Source organism: Salvelinus sp. IW2-2015, linkage group LG20 (assembly GCF_002910315.2).
Source record: "Salvelinus sp. IW2-2015 linkage group LG20, ASM291031v2, whole genome shotgun sequence".
Lineage (NCBI taxonomy): Eukaryota > Metazoa > Chordata > Actinopteri > Salmoniformes > Salmonidae > Salvelinus > Salvelinus sp. IW2-2015.
In genome coordinates, this window is record NC_036860.1 from 68997018 (window position 1) to 69017955 (window position 20938).

The 20938-nt window shown below is 42.1% G+C and overlaps 1 protein-coding gene across 1 annotated transcript in view; it reads right to left on the bottom strand.

Moving 5' to 3' along the window:
• LOC111981494 (parvalbumin-7-like) overlaps positions 1-12064 on the bottom strand; it is a 41255-nt gene extending 29191 nt beyond the window's left edge. Inside the window, exon 1 of the mRNA XM_024012772.2 lies at positions 11784-12064. The gene's annotated coding sequence lies outside the window, so the exon portion shown is untranslated. The remainder of the gene's footprint in view (positions 1-11783) is intronic.
• Positions 12065-20938: the final 8874 nt, after the last annotated feature.

Below are 20938 nucleotides of genomic sequence, written 5' to 3' on the forward strand. Positions count from 1 at the left end.
ATGAAGGGGGGGGAGACAAGGTTTAAAATCACAGTCATAGGCGGCTTAAAATCCTTGAACATACAGTTTGGGCTTTACATTGTCAGCACATTCTCTGTTTATCTGGGATTTAACCCATGGTCCTGCAGGCTGCAAACACATAATTATAATTATGCTGTTATCGTCAATGACTCGCAATTCATTATTTCGCTTGTACGACTCTCAAAATCGTAATGACGGGATTATCGGCAAAGAAGTAATACATTACATAAGTGGCCTATCCGTCAGAACTTTGACATGACATCACGTTACTTAACTATGCTTTGTTGTGTGTGGTTGTTTGCATCAGACTAAATATAAACCAGATATTGAGTGTGTGTTCATGCATTTGCATTAGTTCTTGTGTTTTCTGATGCAGTGTGGGTGACCACCATCCACGCATAACTGCACATTTCTCTGCTCGTGTTTTTACTGAGTGTATGAGTGAGTCAGGGTGTGTGTGCGTGTGTCCGTGTGTGTATTTCAATGTAAGTTGTCGGAGCGTGTGTATTCAGAGAGAGAGGCTAAAGCCCCTGTCCCATTAGCAGTGGCTTGCCTTGTCAGCAGTATTGGCAGCAGAAACTCTGCCGCCTGACAACTCCTCTTGTCTTGCAGAAGTGTATGTGTGTGTGCTCTCGGCTACATAAACTCTCCATTGACCTTGCATTATAAAAGCCAGTCCAGCCCTGGGCTTCCACTCCTCCTCTACTGCTCTCTTCTCTTACTCTGACACAGTCTTCACACTCTGCTGGTGGGAGCCGGGGCCGAGCCCCGGGGCAAGCTGAGTTGACTGTGTCCAGCCAGCGCTCACAGCTCCACATAAAAAAAGAGGAAGGGAGGAGGAAGAGGAGAGAGAAGGAGAGGAAAGAGGGAGAAGGGGGATGAAAACATTCATGGTCCTACAAAGGAACAATATGTGCAGTTATTCATAAAGATAGAAAAGATAGAGCACTACTTCCCTGGTCAGAAGTAGTGCATTATCTAGAGAATAGGGTGGCATTTTGGATACAATCGTTATGTCAGTGTGAGCAAGGGGCCTGCAGTATAGCCAGCGCTAAACGTCTCTGTTTATCGCGTATTACACAGATGAGCTTCATTCACTTGAATGTCATTCTCTATTTGGGAGTGTTAGGTTGAAGCCTTATCAGTGAATGGGCTTTGGACATTATACTGTAGATGTGTGTGTGTGTGTGTGTGTGTGTGTGTGTGTGTGTGTGTGTGTGTGTGTGTGTGTGTGTGTGTGTGTGTGTGTGTGTGTGTGTGTGTGTGTGTGTGTGTGTGTGTGTGAGAATCTACAGTACTACTGTACAGTATAATGTCCAAAACCCATTCACTGATAAAGCTTCAACCTAACACTTCCAAATAGAGAATGACATAGAGGATTTTCGGACACAGATGAGGTTGCATGTTTCCTGCATTCAGATGATCTCTATGATCAGGGGCCAGTCCGAAATGCTCCCAGCTCCCATCTAAAATAGGGTGACCAGACGTCCCCGTTTTCTGGGGACACTCCCTGTTTTTGGTGGCCTGTCCTCGGCTGGAGCTGTCCCCGGAAATGTCCCCGTTTTGAACTGTGCGTTAAAAACAGACTGCAAAGTGAAATAATATTTTACGTGGCAAGAAAGACCGGGCAGCAGAGCCTACCGGTTGACGTCTCAATCGCATTGTGCTTGTTTTGTCCAGCAGAGGGGGCTCCTTGCTATATCAGCTTCATTCACTCTTCTTATTCTACTAACTACTTGCTCGCGCTAGTTTTAGAGAAAACAGCTGTGGAGAACTCGGCCAGAAGCTAGCAAGTGTCAAGTGAATCCACAACGTCACCACAAACGTCTTTTCAAGCCAGGTAAGTTAATTGTTTGAGATACTAGCTGGTGATGTTATAATGTCACAATTTATTATATAGATAGATGATCTGCTTTATAAGGTTTTAAATAGGTTATGCTAGCTAACATTAGCTATGTCGACTAATTTATCTAGCTAGCTTAGCTAGCTACTTTCATGGTAGCTAACGTAAACTCACCCCATTCCGTACAAATGTGCGTAACCGCGACATTCAAACGAGGCTACAAAGAAAACTAAATGGGACTGTAGCGACTGTGTTGACTTCAAAATCGGGGGTGTGAACTAGTTTTCTATTCAAGCGTTGATCGACATGGTAATGGCTCTATAGTATTGGAGAAAAGTTGAAAAAACGGACCCTCCGTTACATCGGGACGTGTCGTGTCGTAACGTACAACACGCATAAAGCAACTATTTCTGTCTTACAATCTCTTTCCACCAGGTGTAGCACTTCTCTCGTCCTTTAAAAACAAGAAATGGACAGTGACGGGGGTAAGGGGGGATACCTAGTCATTTTTTGCGCATCATTGCATGCGATCATCATTCTCAAAGCCGCTGTTTACTTCTAAGATCACTTTAGCACCGCCCTAAAAACCCGATTCAAATTCGACACAAACCTTCAAATAGGTATGTAATGACACATTATATAAACTCTTTATAGTGTTTTATTTACATTTTAGAGGCGATAAGGTGATAAGTTGGACAGATCGAGTGAAAAAAAGCAATTTTCCCATACGACATCTCTCCTTCTCACTAGTTTCACGCATTAGTTTCGCTTCCCCACCCCCCATTTTTAAAAAGACCCGACGGGGCTCATTGCCTGCTTGAATTATGCAGAAACGGGCAGTGTTTAGGTCATGTAATTTATTCTGTTGGAAAGGGGAGAAATTGTGCTTTACAATGGTATTGACATTACAGTTGATCTGGAAGTATTTCGTTTTTTGGGCGCTAAAATAAGGGCAATTGTACGGACCAAGGCGATGTACGAGTTTACGTGAGGTTAAAAAACGTTCACATGCAAACATGCAGTGGACGGGCTATTTTGAAAATATAATTATATTAAATTAATGCACAATTCATTCTGAGAATATTTATTTGTAGATTACAATTTTAATGGTTTGGCATTATAATAATAATATAATATATTTTGACATTTTCATGGATAACATTAGCATAATGTTTTCTGTTAGAGAGTGGAGAGGAAGGAGAGGAGGAAGACTGAATAGGAAGAAGAGTGAAGGAGATACAGGAGGAAAGGTTAAGATATGATTACAGAGCCTGCCAATCTATTATTCCAAACAATGTTTTTGAGAGAAAATACAAAAATGAGGCAAGCAATGGGAATATGTTAACCAAAGTATTTTATCTAATAGTGTACTATTTATTATTAAAGATTGGAGAGGAAGGAGAAGGAAAAATGAAGAGAAGGAAAGGAAGAAAGAGCAGAAAGACGAGTGAAGAAAAGAGGAGGAGAAGAAAAAGTTAAGAGAGTAAGAAGAGTGACACAAGGAGAGTGAAGAAGAGCAGACAGAGGAGGTACAATAACTCTTTCCAAAAACGGAAATGCCATTTTAATGACAACATGAGAGAATTTCCATTTATACGCTCAGGTCAAGACGATAGAAGGGTTAACTGCACCCTTTGTAATTCCTCTTTTTCAATTGGCAGCGGGGGAAGAACGGCAGTGGTAAAACAGACGAAAAATCATAAAGCCTCTGATTGCCTGGTCACCACATTCTTCAAGAAGAGAGCCTTCCCAAGAAGAATATGATTTAGCTGTGCAGGAGGGTATCTTTGCATACCACACTATGCGACACAATCATAGTTACAGATCTATGGACTGCACAGCACAACTCACACGGAAGCTTTATGAGCCGAAGTTTACAAGTGCTAGGACAAAATGTGACGCCATAGTGAATAACGTGTTAGCACCATGGGTAACTACTTTGGTAACACAGGACCTAGACCAGGTTGAATGTGTGTCCCTGTCCATGTTCGCTGGCTGTCCATGCTCCCTGCTCTAGAAAGAGTGATGAAAATGGATGTTCCATTGAAATCCTTTTTTCTTTCTGAAGACAAATGCCCTGTTGTCCTGCGAACAATGTTCGAAGATCCACTGACTGAACTTTGGCTGGCCTTTGCCCATGGAAACTTGACCGTATTCAGTGACACGATCAAGATGCTTGAAGGCCAGGACCGCTGTGCTGTGGAGTCCGCTGCAATTCTGAGAAACGTTGAGGCAAAATTGACTGCAAGACGTGATGACAACTTCATTCCAGTTTTGGTCAGAGGACTTCTGAGAGAGAGCTAGAGGAAAATGGAGCAATGTCTAAAGAGGGCTTTCTCAAAACATCACAATCATTCTTCACTACGGCAGTGAACAACTTGCAAGCATGGGGAAAGCACACAGATAATCTAAAAGATTTACATTGTCTCCTTTTAAAAAGGCAACCTCAGCGTGAAGAGATCCAGAATTTAGCAGCCACACTGCAGGAAAAATGTCCCAATGTGACCATCAATGAGGATGCATTGTTTGACGAGGTTACTGGCCTGCAAGAGTTCCTAAAGGGGGGATCGCTTGAAGAATGGAAAACATCTGAGACACCGCTTAGTCAGAGATGGAGCACGGTGGTTACCCACTTCAAAGAGAACGACATCCCACACACTAACCTGGCTAGATTAGCGTCTGTTGTCATGTGCTTACCTGCAAGTAATGCACCAGTCAAGAGAGTGTTCTCCCAAATGAATGATATATGGACGGCAGCAAGAAATAGGTTCACTGTTCCTACCATCAAGGCCATGCTTATTGTGAAGACAAACTTCAACCTCCCCTGCCAGGAGTTCATGGAGAAGCTGGCCAAAGACAGAGCAATCCGGAAGAAGATCCATTCTTCTGAGAAATATACAGGTTAGGTTGGTATAAGTATACAATGTAGTTACCAATCTCATCAGCGTCTTATTTCTTTATTATGTTGTTAAGTATTTCACATATACTATTGTCTGTTTCTTAAATTTTGCTCATGTTCTATTCTGCTCTTATTCTACCCAGACTACCAGGACCACTGAATGGCTGTTCAGATTGGACAGTTCTGTCTCGTCTGTAGTGTTTCTGTAATATAGTTGTTTTCTCTATCACAGTGTGCCTGTTAGACTAAATACATGAAACCAGAATGGTCCCCCTTTTTTATTTCATAGATAATAACATTGGACATTTTAATGATATATTGACCACCGAACTGGAAATGTCCCCGGTTTTAATTCCAGAAATCTGGTCACCTTAATCTACAATATAATAGCAGGGTGGCGAAGAAATGGGAGAGGAGGGGAGGAAACTTCTATCATCCTCTTCGCTCATTTTCAGCAGTGTATATGACAGCTGATATTCCACAGCTGATGTGAAATATGATGTGTATCGGTCACAACGACCGCTATTCCAAGTCATGCTTATCTCTTGTATCACGCTGATAATGCAATGATATCTGGTCGTCGTAGTCATCGCTAGCAACATAATAGAATACATTGGAACGGAGTAGAATAGAGTTTGGTAACTTCTGCACTTTGCCCAGTAAATTGGCCTTTCTTGGCATATATTCTCTATGCAGGGAGTAGAGAACAGTAGTTCTAAGATTGAACTGTTCAGCCAGGGACCAGGCAGCAGTCTTCTGTAAGGGGCTAATTATGTAGCCGGTAAGTGGCAGGTTCATGAGAAACCTCAGCAGGAGATGGAGCAGAAGTTTGAGCCCCCATATAGGGAATGCAGCAGTATCTCCATCTACCCATCCACTTGTCTGTGAAACAGTGCCCCCTGCCTCACTTAGATGAACTGTGGTGCAGAGGGATGCTGTTTTAAGGTCACAGAGTAAGAGTACACCTTTACAAACGATGTTGGGTAAGAAGAGTTGTTTGTTGTGCTGTGTGTGTGTACATCTGTGTCTATATATCATCCACATCCACTATCTCCCCCAAAAGAGTAAGGACTTTAAGTCACACCGCATCAAAATAGCTCACAATGTTACCTTATCATCCCATTCATTTAACCAAAAACTCCCTCCCTCCGTGACCCATAAAAAGGAAAATCTCAATCCTCTTTCGTCTCCCATGCCTCTTCCCAGATGACTTCCATCCATCCCAGCACACTAATGATCTCATTTAGGAGTTTGTGGATGTTTTAATTGCTAGGCCTGACTCCTTGCAGCGCTGCGGTGACCTCTGTGTCACTACTAAAGTTAGATTCGCTCTCAGCGACCTCTGTTGCTCGGGCGGTTTAAAAATACGTTGGCCTTCAAAAAATACATGGCCAAATCTCTAAAATAGATCGACTGAACTCTGGCACACAGTGGGAAGTGTTCCCTTTTCACACCTTCATTTGGATAGGGAGATCGCTGGTGATAGAGAGAAAGAAAGAAAACGTGAGGAAGAGAGGAAGAGAGAGAGAGAGAGAGTAAAATAAGAAACTGAGTGTATTGCAGGTGTGGTGGCAATTAAATCAGCACCTGGATATTCAACAACAGAAAAAACAATCACCCATGAAAACAATACAACAATTTTCCCGTCCACACGTTAATATGCTTACTGCACGATAACACAGGCGGTTTGTAAAAGTAGAATGTCTGAAATCATATGATCTAGAGCCAAATGTAGATGGAACAACAGCTGAGGTTCCAGCACCACGCACCATTAGCACTAGCATGGGTGCCAGTCTGTTTCTGCTCTCTTGCCAACTCCTTATGGAATGCCAATGGAGTAGGGAAAAGCACAAACAGATCTGGGACCAGGCTACATTACACCACAGCCATAATTCTCTATTAGCAGGTGGCTCAAAGTTATGGCTCCTGGCTTCCAACTTCCAGCCCTGTAATGCCACTTGGTCCCACATGTGCTTTCATCTGATCAGTAACACACACACACACACACACACACACACACACACACACACACAGCACACACACACAGCACAAACACCACACACACACACACACACACACACACACACACACACAACACACACGCACACACACACACACGGTCTTGTATAACTAACCTTGTGGGGACACACAATTCAGTCCCATTCAACATCCTTTCTCGAACCCCTAACCATGAACATAACCCTAACGACAGGGGCAACAGGTAGCCTGGTGGTTAAAGAGTTGGGCCAGTAATCGAAACGTTGCTGGATCGACTCCCCGAGCTGACAAGGTAAAAATCTGTTGTTCTGCCCCTCAGCAACGCAGTTAATCCACTGTTCCCCGGGCGCTGTGGATGTTGATTAAGACAGCCCCCCGCACCTCTCTGATTCAGAGGGGTTGGGTTAAATGTGGAAGACACACTTCAGTTGAAGGCATTCAGTTGTACAACTGACTAGGTATCCCCCTTTAACCCCGAAGCATTATGAGTTGGAGGATGATGGGAGGTCTAAGTGAATTTTGTTGGCCAACGTTCAAGAGATGAATGCGTTGCATTGGTGACCTGACCGTGGGACTTTATGTAGGTGGAGACGGTATTGTGCTGTTCTGCTGAGCAATGGAAAAACTAAATGGCCTCTTCCGGAACGGTGTGTAACATCTCGCTATGTGTGCATCTAGGTGAAGGGGTTTGTAAGTGCTTGTGTGTGTGTGCGTGCGTGTGTGCTCGCTAGCGCGCACGAGTGGTGGTTAATACAAGAGTGTGTCTCAGCACAATAATGAGTTGACATGAGTGTCAAACTACATTGGGATCAATCCCCACGATACTGACTGGCAGGCAGGCAGCAGCCTCTGAGTTTCCCACTCCTTACAGCAGTGGACCATCCTCCTCAGTGATTTTTTTTATTTTTAAGTAAAACATTTTAAATGTTTTCCTTTTCAGATAAAACTCTACTAAATATATTCACGTCACCAAATAATTTATTAAAACACACTGTTTTGCAATGAATGTCTACAGTAGCCTCAACAGTACTCTGCAGGGTAGCACCATGGTGTAGCCGGAGGACAGCTAGCTTCAGTCCTCCTCTGGGTACATTGACTTCAATACAAAATCTAGGAGGCTCATGGTTCCCACGCCCATCCATAGACTTACACAGTAATTATGACAACTTCCGGAGGACGTTCTCCAGCCTATCAGAGCTCTTGCAGCATGAACTGACGTTGTCCACCCAATCAAAGGATCAGAGAATTAATCTAGTACTGAAAGCATAAGCTACAGCTAGCTAGCACTGCAGTGCATAACATGTGGTGAGTAGTTGACTAAAAGAGAGAGAAAGACAATAGTTGAACAATTTTGAACAAATTAATTTCTTCCAAAATGTAGGACAAGCAAGAGAGAGATTGAGAGATCGAGATTTCATCTTTAAAAAAAAATTTTTTTTACATTTAGTTTCACTTACTTAGCTAATAAATGCAGCTAGCTAGTTTAGCGTACTGCTCAAACAGAGGGATGCTATGTAGGCTAGCTGGCTATTAATTTCCAACACTGGAACTCTTCCAAGTCAAGGTGAGCTTTGAGTTTTACTAATTCATTGTTCTAAACTGCTTACTGACTGTACACTATAACATTACTGCATGATTGTAGCAGGTTTACTAACACATTAGTTATATTAGCTATGTTGACTATGACGTTACTTTAGCTAATATGTTGACAACGATGTAGGCTGTGTGTAGAGGTTATGATATGGTTTGGCTTGGAAAGGTTTTTTCGTCTGGCCACATACAGCAGAAGTCCACAAACTAAGGGAAAAGGTGAGAAGAAGAGAGCGTATAGAGGCGAGAAAGAATACAATGTGACTGCTATGAAAGTTAACTGTGTTTCCGATTGATCAGGGGTGTATTCATTCAGCTGATTCTGTTAAAAAAATAAATAAACGGAAGCAAACGTTTGCAAATGTTGGACTAATGATTACACCCTAGATCAGCTAGATGCAGGCAAGAGCGTGCAAGGCTGTATTGAATGTGTCACTTTCTGTTGGCTAATGATGGCTAATTGCAAGTAACCTTTTAAGTGGGGGAAGATACATATTTTCGTCACATCTCTGTTACACTCTTAGAAAAAAAAGGTTCTATCTAGAACCTAAATAGGTTTTTCACCTGTCCCCATAGGAGAACCCTTTGAAGAAACCTTCTGGGTTCCATGTAGAACCCATTCCACAGAGGATTCTACATGGATCTTAAAAGGGTTCTACCTAGAACCAAAAAGGGTTCTCCTATGGGGACAGCCAAAGAACCCTTTTGGAATCCTTTTTTCTACGAGTGTAGTTGTGTGTGTGTGAGAGGTAGTTTTTGAATTGCGAGTGATGCCTTTCGGACTATAGAGTGCAGCTGTGCTTTAGTTTCCTACAGCTCAGTTTAAAAGGCTGCCCACGTAAAAATTCAAACARGCACTCTGGATCCGTCCGCACACAATTAGCTGGTCCTATCTAACATCTAACAACCTCTCACCTACACAATCCCACACAAACAAATACTCTTCTTCCAAGTAATCATGACATTTTCCTATTCTTCCACCCACTGGCACACAGCTAGCTACCCACTCATTCAAACTCACTCAAACATACGTGCACTGCACACACAGAAAGGCACCCACACACATATGTGGAATTGTAGAAAATATATAGATAATAAGTATAACTGTAGTTTGATGTATGTGGGGCTGCTACACTGGTACTAGCTGGCTAGATTGATCATCTCTGTTGGATTGGTACTCTAATCCCATCCATGTTCCATGGTCATTAATCTGCCCGTGCCGTGAGTCAGGGATCGGGGATGACATATGCTTCATTAACTGCGGTGCTACATCGCGCCTGCTCTGGTCTGATCTGGTTTGGTTGCAGGCACACACACACAATAACATACTTGTACTACTCCACTATTATAGACAGGGTTTGTGGAGAGACACCTCAAGAAGAAGGAGGACGAAAGTTACTCTAACACACTGCAGCAGGAAACCAAACCGGAGGCAGAACCCTTGAACACATAGCTACCACCAAGAACTCAGTTACCCGCACTGACACATCCCTTAAATCTCCCCACAGTCCCACCCTTCCACCACGCCCCCGTGCACATCCCCATCACTCCTGTGCTGTACTGGGTATCCCAGTCGATCCCAGCTGCCACAAATACGACAGTATATTTCACAAGGCTGTATTTCACACTCCGAAGAGCCGCTCGCCTCTAAATCAGTGAATTCCTAGAAAATCCTGATGTGATATAGTCTAGAGTCATGCATCACACCCCTCACATTCACTTCTAATGAAAGAGGAGTGATGGGGTGTGAGATACTATATGTAGTGAAAAGGAGATGGGCACCGATGTCAATTCAACGTCTATTCCAGGTCTTTTTTGTGAATGGGATTTTACGGCTTTCTGCAGCCAGCACAGCTGATAGACCAACATTTTCATGACGTTCTCTCTATCCCCTCATCCCTCTCTCTTTCAATCCCTATCTCTCTCTCTCCATTTCTGCAATTCTGCCCGCTGCATGCATCAAACTGTTCTCTCTTTCAATGTTCTCAGACAGTTTCCTCAATACAGACCATTTCAATCTACACATCTCTTTCTATATTCCTCTCTTCTCACAAGTAACAGTGCACTGCATTACCGCCTCTTTCTCGTTCTGTCTTTCTTTCTTTCTCTCTCCCTCCTCTGTCTCTACTTCTGTCCCTCACTTCATCGCTATCCCTCCCTTCTCTATTTCTCTACTTCCTTTATTCTGGCTGCCCAACCCTCCTCCTCTTTTTCTCCTGCCAACTCATTATTCCCCTCATGTCAGTTTATGCTTTCTCTCCTCTCTCTCACGTGCTCTTTTTCTCTTTCTCCCTCTCCCGGTCTCTCTCTCTCCTCTCTGTCCCATTAACTCCCTTGTGGTTGCTGAAGTTCTCCCCATCCCTCTATCCCTCTCTCTCCATCCCTCTCTCCCTCCCATATATACTTCAGGCTGGCCGTACTTTGCCGCACCAACGACAGTTTCCCAGAAATATAACGTCAATCTTACGGGCTGCTGTTTGCATGCCAGGAGTGCAGCGCTGTTTCTACAGATGTTATCAAAGGGGAGCAATCTAGAGCGAGAGATGAGGCAATCAGGGAGAAGGGGAAAGGAAGGGTAGGGAGGAGGGCAGGGTGTCCCAAAGTCTGTCGTAAAGTCACACTGATCGTCTCTGTATCTAAAGCCTGCATTATGACAAGTATACCCACCCGCACAGCCAACATCACTAATTATTTTCATTTGGACCCCCCTCCCTACATTACGTCTCGGATTAAAGCGTACACTCCAACTCAGCCCAGCTCTCTCTCTCTCTCTCTGTTAGCCTGCTTGGTGTGTGCTGCTGGAGCAGCCACTCAAGCACAGCATTAGCACCAGACCCACAGAAGAGCTATCTAATAGACATTCTATACCCCTCCTCCCTTCCCATTTCCCTCCTTCCCTCTCTCAATCTCTTTCTCTAATACAGTGCACACACACACTGAATGAAACATACACCATTCGGGGACCAATCGGAGTTGCCAGAGTTCAGGTCTTATTTGTGAATGGGATTTTACGGAGAGGCAGAGCTGCCGCTGCTTTATGTTTTCTGTAGCCGCACAGCTGATACACCAACATTTTCAGGATATTCTCTCTATCCATCTCCACCCCTCTCTCCCTTTCTGCAATTCTGCCCACTGTATGCATCAAACTGTTCTCTCTTTCTCTATTCTCAGACAGTTTCTTCAAGACACACCATTTCAATCTAAATCTCTTTCTTATATTCCCCTCTTCTCACAAGTAACAGTGCACTGCATTACCGCCTCTCCTCTCCACTCCTCTCTCACTCTTCTTTCTCCACTTCATCTCTTCTCATTTCTGACTCTCCCCACTCCCTCTCTCTTTCTTTCCCTCGTCCCGTCTGCCTCCAGCATCAGTGATGATTGAGGGAAGCAGAGCCCCTCTCTCCTCTCCGCTCATCTTCCCCTTTTTCTTACCTTTGTGAGAGTCTGTGTCTCGGTTGGTGCTGGAGCTAGAGTGGGATCGTCGGACGCTCAGGCGGACGGGCGGACCAGGAGCCTGGGAACCTTCTGTGAGCCAAAGAAAGGAGGAGAGGAAAAAAGAGAGAGTGAGAGAGAGAAATAAAGAAAGGTAGAAAGAGAAAGAGAGCGGGCGGTGCTGCTGAAGAGGAAGAGGGAGCGCTGAGTGGCTGGAGGTGAGATGAAGGGGAGAGAGAGAGGGAGGGAAAGATAAATGGAGAGGGAGAGAGGGCTGGATTGGGATAGGAGGGGATTTTGTGATGTGTAAGAGGAGGGAGGGATTGCAGCAGAGTGGAGGGAGATAGTGGAAGAAGGGATGGGGAGATGGAGAAGAGTTGAGAGAGGAGGGAGGGGAGTAGAGGATAAGAACGTGATGCAGAAAAGGTGATGGAAAAGGGAAGAGTGGAGGAGTAGTACAAAGTGCAGCGAGGGATGAACCTCCTATAGATGAAGTGCTGATGAGAGACAAGAGAACATGTCAGTTTGGCCTGAGGCTGGGGGTGAGTGCACTTAGGAGTGAAAGTTTACGCGAAGGAGGTCAGAGGGAAAAAAAGAACATGAATAAATAGAGAGAAAGATTAAATTGAAATTCCCCTTCTTTCTCTGTCATATGGTTATTTAGAAGGCTATTTTGAGGCTATTTTATACAAGTTAGGCTTTGTGTGAGGTAGAGCTGGTTCTAGATCAGTGCCTGATGATAACTTCTATCCTTACCATGTGCATTACAGAATGAGAAATATCCCCATATCAACCTGCTGTTCCAACCTGGACTCGGGGGTAGACATAACATAGTAAATGTAAATCTGGTACACCCCATTTCGTATGATATGTTACGTATTACAATTCTTATTATATGTTACTAAATTGCAACTGATACAATATGTTACGAATTGCAATACGTAGAATTTGTTTCCGAATTTGCTAAACATATCATATGTTATGAATTCCAATTTATTGTGGCTAATGTTAGCTAGGTGGCGAGGTGGCTAATGCTAACATTAGCTAGGTGGCTAACGTTAGCTAGGCTAGGGCTTAAAGTTATGGTTAAGGTTAGGAGTTAGGTTAAAGAATTAAGGGTTAGGGGAAAGGTTAGCTAACATGCTACGTAGTTGAAAGTAGATAAAAAGTAGTAAGTAGTTGCTAATTAGCTAAAATGCTAAAGTTGTCTGCGATGAGATTCAAACACGTAACCTTCGGGCTGCTAGACGTTCGCATTATACGCCTACCCATCCAGCTTAACCTTGTGTTTTTTGCAGCCATACCAAATGTAACATATCATACTCATGAGTGTCCCAGATTTACATTTAGTACGGTATGTCTCGTCTATTAGACTTGGCTAGCTGTTCTGTTCTGAACCTTGGCTCAGTGTTAGTTCTGGAATTCACAAAGTGTCTCTGAGCAGGAGTGCTGTGATCTAGGATCAACTTAGAGTTTTAGATCAAAATTATATTGATCAGGAGGACCTGATCCTTGATTAGCACCCCTACTATAAGTTCCTTTGTGAATAGATGAAGGGGTCCCAGTTGATTTGCAGTGTTTGAGATGTTGAGAAGTCAGAGTGGACTTCTACATTAGCGATTGGAGAGGCTTTAGGTCCAGGGGTCCAGCATAGGGATTTTGACTTGACTTGAAAGCTGGGATACAGTGCCGCTCGCTACAACAGTATAGAACATAAAAGAGCACAGAATTGTCTATGAAAAGCTAGATTACGAAAGCTACATTCAGCCACTGCCCGAGCATTGGAAAGTGTGATTGCATCATCCTTCCTCAACTACATGTCATTAGCTGTGTGTGTGGGGGGGGGGGGGGGGGGGAAGAGAGAGAGATAGATGAGAGAGAGAGAGAGATAGATGGGGGTGCTTTAAGACAAAGCCGGGGGAGGGGGGGGGGGGGTAGAGAGAGAGATAGATGAGAGAGAGAGAGAGATAGATGGGGGTGCTTTAAGACAAAGCCAACATGTACTGTGGATGCGCATCCCCTCCGCTCTATATATCTCATTCAAAGGCAGTTTTCGAGAGTTATCTCCTCTCCCAGCCCGCTGCCATATCTCCCCAAAGCAATTCACTTAGATTAAAACCACAAGTGCCTTATAATCACAATAACGTATCTATAAAAGGGAGGCCGAACTTAACAGCTCTCTCCCATCCATCCCTCTCCATCTTATTGGTCTAAATGGTCCTATACAGTTACAATATAATCTCATTATCCATACAGGAAGACTTCCTTTAAAATGTTTCCACTTCTGAATAATAACCTGCTATAAAACATATAGGAATAGAATAGGGTGAATCGATCAGATGCTACTTTGTGTGTCATGCTGTGGGATCAGAGGAGGCTGGTGGGGTGAGCTATAGGAGGACGGGCTCATTGTAATGGCTGGAATTAATGGAAACCACATGCTTGACTCCGTTCCATTAATTCCATTCCAGCCATTATAAGGAGCCCTTCCTCATATAGCTCCTCCCACCAGCTTCCTCTATGAAATATTAGAGCCAATAGCATCCCACAGAATCATGACACACTAAGGTAATCACACGTTAGTACAAGTCATTTAAAAAATATATATATTTTATTTTTATTAACAACAAATCAATACAGGAAGTACATGGGGGAACACAAGTATATATGGATAATATACAATGGACAATTGAGCTAGGGGGTACAATATCACATTACACAAGGACCTTAAAACCTCTCTGGGGCAGCCAAAGGCCAGGGAAAATACAGCGCGCCATATTCAAATAAAATGATAAAAAAATCAAACTTTCATTAAATCACACATGTAAGATACCAAATTAAAGCTACACTTGTTGTGAATCCAGCCAATGAAAGCATAAGATGCTATTATCTGATGATAGCACAACAGTAAACAAAGAGAGTAGCATATTTCAACACTGCAAGCACGACACAAAACGCAGAAATAAAATATAAATCATGCCTTACCTTTGACGAAATTCTTTTGTTGGCACTCCAATATGTCCCATAAACATCACAAATGGTCCTTTTGTTCGATTAATTCCGTCGATATATATGCAAAATGTCAATTTATTTGGACCGTTTCATCCAGAAAAACACAGCTTCCAACTTGCGAAACGTCACTACAAAATATCAAAAGTTACATGTAAACTTTACCAAAACATTTCAAACTACTTTTGTAATACAACGTTAAGTATTTTTAAACGTTAATAATCGATCAATTTGAAGACGGGATGATCTGTGTTCAATACAAAAAGAAAACAAACTGACCCAGCATTTTTGGTAACGTGCCTCTCTCAAACGATTTACTTCATGTGCCCCTCATTTACAATTGCCTTACTTCTTCATTACACAAAGGAATAACCTCAACCGATTTCCAAGGACTGGTGACATCCAGTGGAAGCGGTAGGAACTGTAAACAAGTCCCTTAGAATCTGGTGTCTCAATGAAATCTCATTGAAAAGACAGTGACCTCAAAAAAATTACAATTCTGAATGGTTTGTCCTCTGGGTTTTGCCTGCTACATAAGTTTTGTTATTCTCACAGACATGATTCAAACAGTTTTAGAAACTTCAGAGTGTTTTCTATCCAAATCTACTAATAATATGCATATCTTATATTCTGGGGATGAGTAGCAGGCAGTTGAATTTTGGCATGCTATTTATCCAAAAGTGAAAATGCTGCCCCCTGCCCTGAAGAAGTTTTAACTTAATAATTCTAACAGCTTTTCTGTTAGTAATTTAATTGTCTTAAAATACAGTTCAATACATGTTTGTAGGATAAGAAAATTTGTTTTTTTTGTTTGTAAATTTACATTTGTGAATATGAAATTTGTCCAAAAGAATAATTAAATTAATTACATAAAAACGTTTCAGTTTATTTCTATCGTACGTAAAGAATCCAAGCTGTACATCTCTCCACAATAGTGTAAGATTTTCATAAATGTGTTCAATTATACATCTACTGATGTCTTGCCACAGTTTTCTTACATGAATAGAATGTCAAAAAAGATGCAACACTGTTTCTGGGTGGTCATTACAAAAGAAGCAATTTGAGTTGATGTGTTCCTGCAAGTCATTAATGTGACCTAGTAGCGTAGAAATGATGAAATGTCTATCAGTAACAAAAAGAAGCCCTGGAGAAAAGCCATTTTATGAGGTGTATAAGTATCTCCTGAAAATAAATGCTTCTCCCGAAAATCTATTTCTGAGAAGAGTGCCTATTAGGAAAACAGTCCATATGATTGTGAACTCACTATGGAATGGTTTTCTAAAAATAAACATGACATTGAAAATCAAATTTCCTTTTCTGATCAAGTGAATGAGAGTAACATTTTGTGGTCACTAGATGGGAGTGGTGAGGTTAATATAAATTGCGTTTTGCCTAGGGGCATTTTCAGAGGTTTATTGGCGTAAGGGCATTACGAGGGAGCCAGGGGTCGGCTCAGCTTCCCTGAATGAGACGTTAGCTCCTCAAAATGCAAAAATATTTCAATGAACCAAACACCCGCACCTCTCTGTAATGGTTTAAACCATGTATTTCTATGTGGCAGAGTTGTTCATCCAGTAGTGTTGAATTTCGGACTCAGCTGAGCTCCTTTGCGCGTCTTCATTTTCGCCATTTGTTTGCCATGCTTCCATGATAAAAAAAAAATGTAATCGTTGTTTGCTTTGCCAGTCAACTGTTTAGAGCGCTCATTGCTTTGTTTTTCAGGTGCTCGCGGGTACTGGTGTTCTTTATTCCATCAATATCCAGGCTGTATGATTGGGAGTCACATAGGGCGGCGCACAATTGGCCCAACGTCGTCCGGGTTTAGCCGGTGTAGGCCGTCATTGTAAATAAGAATGCGTTCTTAACTGACTTGCCTAGTTAAATAAAAGTTAAATAAAACATTTATATTTGTTTTCTTTTTCCTGGATCAGCTGATGATGGTCGATAATATCACTAGACAACCAGCCTACAGCTAGACACCAATGCGCATCCAATCCATCCAACATACGTTAATGACAGTAGTCCTATAGTTGACTTTTTCGGTTAGAAGCATTACATTTTGCAACGGCATAGGCCTACATTATTTTAGATTTGTGTTCCCATGAAAACTGTTTTCACAGTGAAACGTAATGAAACGTTACGTAGGCATAGTTACACTTAGACCTACAGTGCATTTTCGCTGATCTCCAAGATATTTGATTCGTAACAGGGTTTAAGTTCAGTGTTCTAATTCAATTGTTAAATGCGTAATAATGACAAATAGCACTGTCATAAATGTCATTAATGTAAGGAAAGAAAGGTATGTTTCACGATTTGTGAAGACTCCAAGCATTAACGCATGAACTAGGGTGTAAAACATGTTTTGATTCAACTCGTATTACTATATATTGAATGTAGGATACCTATTCTGGGTGTGTTCATGTGGCAGTAGCGTTGGCCTAGTGCAAGGTAAACACAAGCAAACACTGTTAACCACCTTTTTTTTATGCGTTGAAGGTATAAGCAGTATTAATTAATCAACCGGCAATCAGTTTACGCACATATTTTTTTAAACAATACGTCACTGGCTACTGGTAGGCCTTTTTGAAATTCATGGTAATATACATTGTAGCCTAGTCTAGTAAATTGACCATCCTGTATTTCCCGGGACAGTTTCAGCCCAATTTCAGGTGTCCAGACTTTTCAGGCTACAAAAAAGGTCAATTTTTCAGTAAGAGCATCAATTAATGTAGGACTAATCAATATAGAACTAATTAATGTAGGCCTAATCAATATAGAACGTATTAATGTAGGCCTAATCAATATAGAACGTATTAATGTAGGCCTAATCAATATAGAACGTATTAATGTAGGCCTAATCAATATAGAACGTATTAATGTAGGCCTAATCAATGGCAATCTGCAGATGTCCTTAGGCACACTTTTTGGTGTTTTGTAACAGATGTCTATTTCAGTTCATCAAATGGCAAAGGTATAAAAGCAGTTTGGATGCTGGAATTATTTTGGAGTGGACGAACATGCCTACTTTTTGAAGTGATTCGTTTGACAATCAGATGAAAATATCATGACTGGTTGTGTTCATGCCATATTAAAAGGTAATGCATTTTTTAATATTAGGCTCATAAAAATGTTTCAATACAGAGACCCCGAATGTAATGGTGTAATTCGCACTCTGCGTAATGGTGATATAGAAGTAGTGCGAATTTCAATACTACACATAACACCTTTCAAAAACCTAACAATATCACTATTATAATCTAGGATGGGAAGGGCATTTGTGAACTTGTGTTGAGAACAGTAAGGACTTCCTCATTAGTTACTGTATGTATACATTTCTCTCAACACTATAACGTGTGAAAGTGCGAAAGTGCAACCAACAACTAATATTTGATGATAGAATGTCATCTCCATCAAATACCCACAAAACAATTCTAAGAGCACATTTTTCAGAGAAAGAAAGAGGAACTGCTTGGTTTGACACTTGCTTACAGGAAGTTAAAGAAAGTGAGACACAACAACACATTAAAACATTTCAGAGGGGTATACTACAAAGCAGAATCTAGCCAGCTAACTTGAATAATAACCAGAAATAACTATTGATTTTCTAGTTAATTAAGAAAGATAAACTTAGATATGTGTTTTTGGTTGTTGAGCCAATAAAGACCATGCCCATGTCAAGCTTATCTTTAAAAAAAGAAAAAATATGAATATTTAAGCTAGTTATCTGGCTATCACCTTGATCCTCCTTAGTTCTGCCGGTCTCAAAACGGTACTCGATGTTGCCGGTTTACTAACCACCAGCCCTGGCAACCCATCATTACGCACACCTGGCCAACCATCATTACGCACACCTGCGCCCCATCATTAGGCACACCTGGACTTCATCACTTTATTTAGCCCTCAGTTGTTATCAGTCCTTAGGTGTTATTGTTTTCTCTCATCTTCAATATGCGTCTCATGTTTGGTCCTCCCGGCGTATAAGTTACAACATGTTAAAGCATTTCATTTGCAGACGGATGGTGAATGGAAAAGGGAGTTAAACACAAACAAACTGCAGTATACTGTTGCATCCCATTCACACTCTTTGACCTTAATCAACCAATCAATAACATTTATTTGACAAAGCCCTTTTGACATCAGCAGTTGTCACAGTGCTTTACAGTAACCCGGCCTAGACCCCAAAGACCAAGAAAAGCAGAAGCGAGAGCACAGTGGCCAGAAGAAAAAAAACTCAGCCGAGGGAAGAAACATAGAAAGGAGACCCGGGTCAGATGTGTAGCCCATCCTCTTCTGACTGGACTGAGTAGAGATTAAGAGTATGTCAGATTGTTTTAACCTAAACAACAAGGTCATAGTCCACAGAAAGTGATGCTTTTGTGAAAAGTCAGGTGTTCTCTCAAATGGCGTTTTCTCAAATGCAAAACAACAAACACACCTGGCTGACAAGAGGAGTGTTTCTGAGTACGTGACCATGTGGAGTCTGGTGGGAGTGAAGTGCACAGTGTTGCTGAGAGAATCTGATCCGAGCTCAGGGACTCAGGGGTTAATTGTATGTGTGACTTTGATACAGACATGCCAGGTTTGTCATTAGAAGGGCACTGTATGACTGCTGCTCYTGAGGGATAGGGGTGAGGGGCCCTAAGGAAATATAATAGAATCAAATAGAATAACTTTATTTGAACAAAACAGTAGATGTTCAGAGAGCTTACAGCCCGGGACAGATGGCAAAGGGCTGGTTTATTTGTGGTTGTTATGGAAGTGAAGTAAAAACAACATAATAAGGCATCTGCATCCCAAATGGAAACCTACTACTTAGAGTGCACTACTTTTCTGGGTGAAAGTAGTGCATAATATAGGGAATAAGGTCCCATTTGTGACGCAGAACCTGACTTCATCACAGGCCAGACTAGAATATGGAATATGACACCCAGTGCCATAATTGAAATTGCGAAATTATGGCCCTGGGTTTCGTTTTATTTCAATGTCAATTTCCTACCGTTCAGTACTGGCAACGCGAGCGCCTATTACCATCTAGTACGGTCGATCTTCAAGGCATTCCTAGTCGATCTCCAAATATTTTTGTGGAAAGCCAACGACCGATAAAGGCTTGCGCTCCTCGTGTTGAGCTGTTGCCAGTAGATGCACTTGATTCAAAAGTCCTGCGCACCGGGTAGCAAAGTGTTCCCATGAGACAAACCCCCCCTACCCGGCGGACCGGCAAATCTGTGACTGAATCGAGTCCACCTACTGTGCTGCCCAATCGGATAGCTCAAATCACCGTGGCTACAGAGCTTCCATGACCCTGGCCACAGCCAAGTTTTATAGGCTACTAGCCTACGTAAGATTTAATAACTTTTCAATTCATGACCACAGAGAGACGGTCAACGAATACAGCAAATAACTGCTGTTTTTATGAGTGAGTTCATGTTTAAGTTTATATTCAGCACTGTAACTGTTTTTATTCAACAATATTACAAAACGCGCTTCTCCGTACTTCCGATCTGGATGCAGCTGCAATGAATGAGTAGCCAAGTATCGATAGCCCTGCGTTTTATTATTATTATTATTATTAGCAGCTCGTGTCGATTTTAATATTAAGGAATATTTAACTTTCTCTGGTCATAGGAACAATATGAAGTTGTGCATGAGGCAGATGCGGTGCGACTCGAGTTTCGCCATCAGGTGGAAGACGGTGTCCCCTCTCTCTGGTCAGTCTCACCGGAGGAAAGGAAGGAGAGAGCAGGGACCGTGAGAGGCAGTTGGGAAAAATCGTTTTAAACGGTCATCCAACTCGGAATTCCAAGTCGGAAACTAGGGCATCTTTCTAGAGCTCCGACTTTTCGACCTGAAGATCACTGACGTCGTACTTTGATCTCGTTGACCATCAGACGCAGGTACCATCAGTCCAGTAAAATAAAAAAGCAAATGTTTTCAATTCATGCTCCACAGTGCCTCACAAGTGCTAAACCAACTGATCTATTGTGTTATCAAATCTAGAGTTTTTGAATATAATATGGTCTGGTTAACAATATTGGCAGGGCAATCATATAGCCAATATGCTGCGATAATGTATTAGGCCTACTGCCCAAACCTCATTTTTACAAAACTGTGAGGTTAATGTAAAAAATAAAATAAAAAATCTGGGC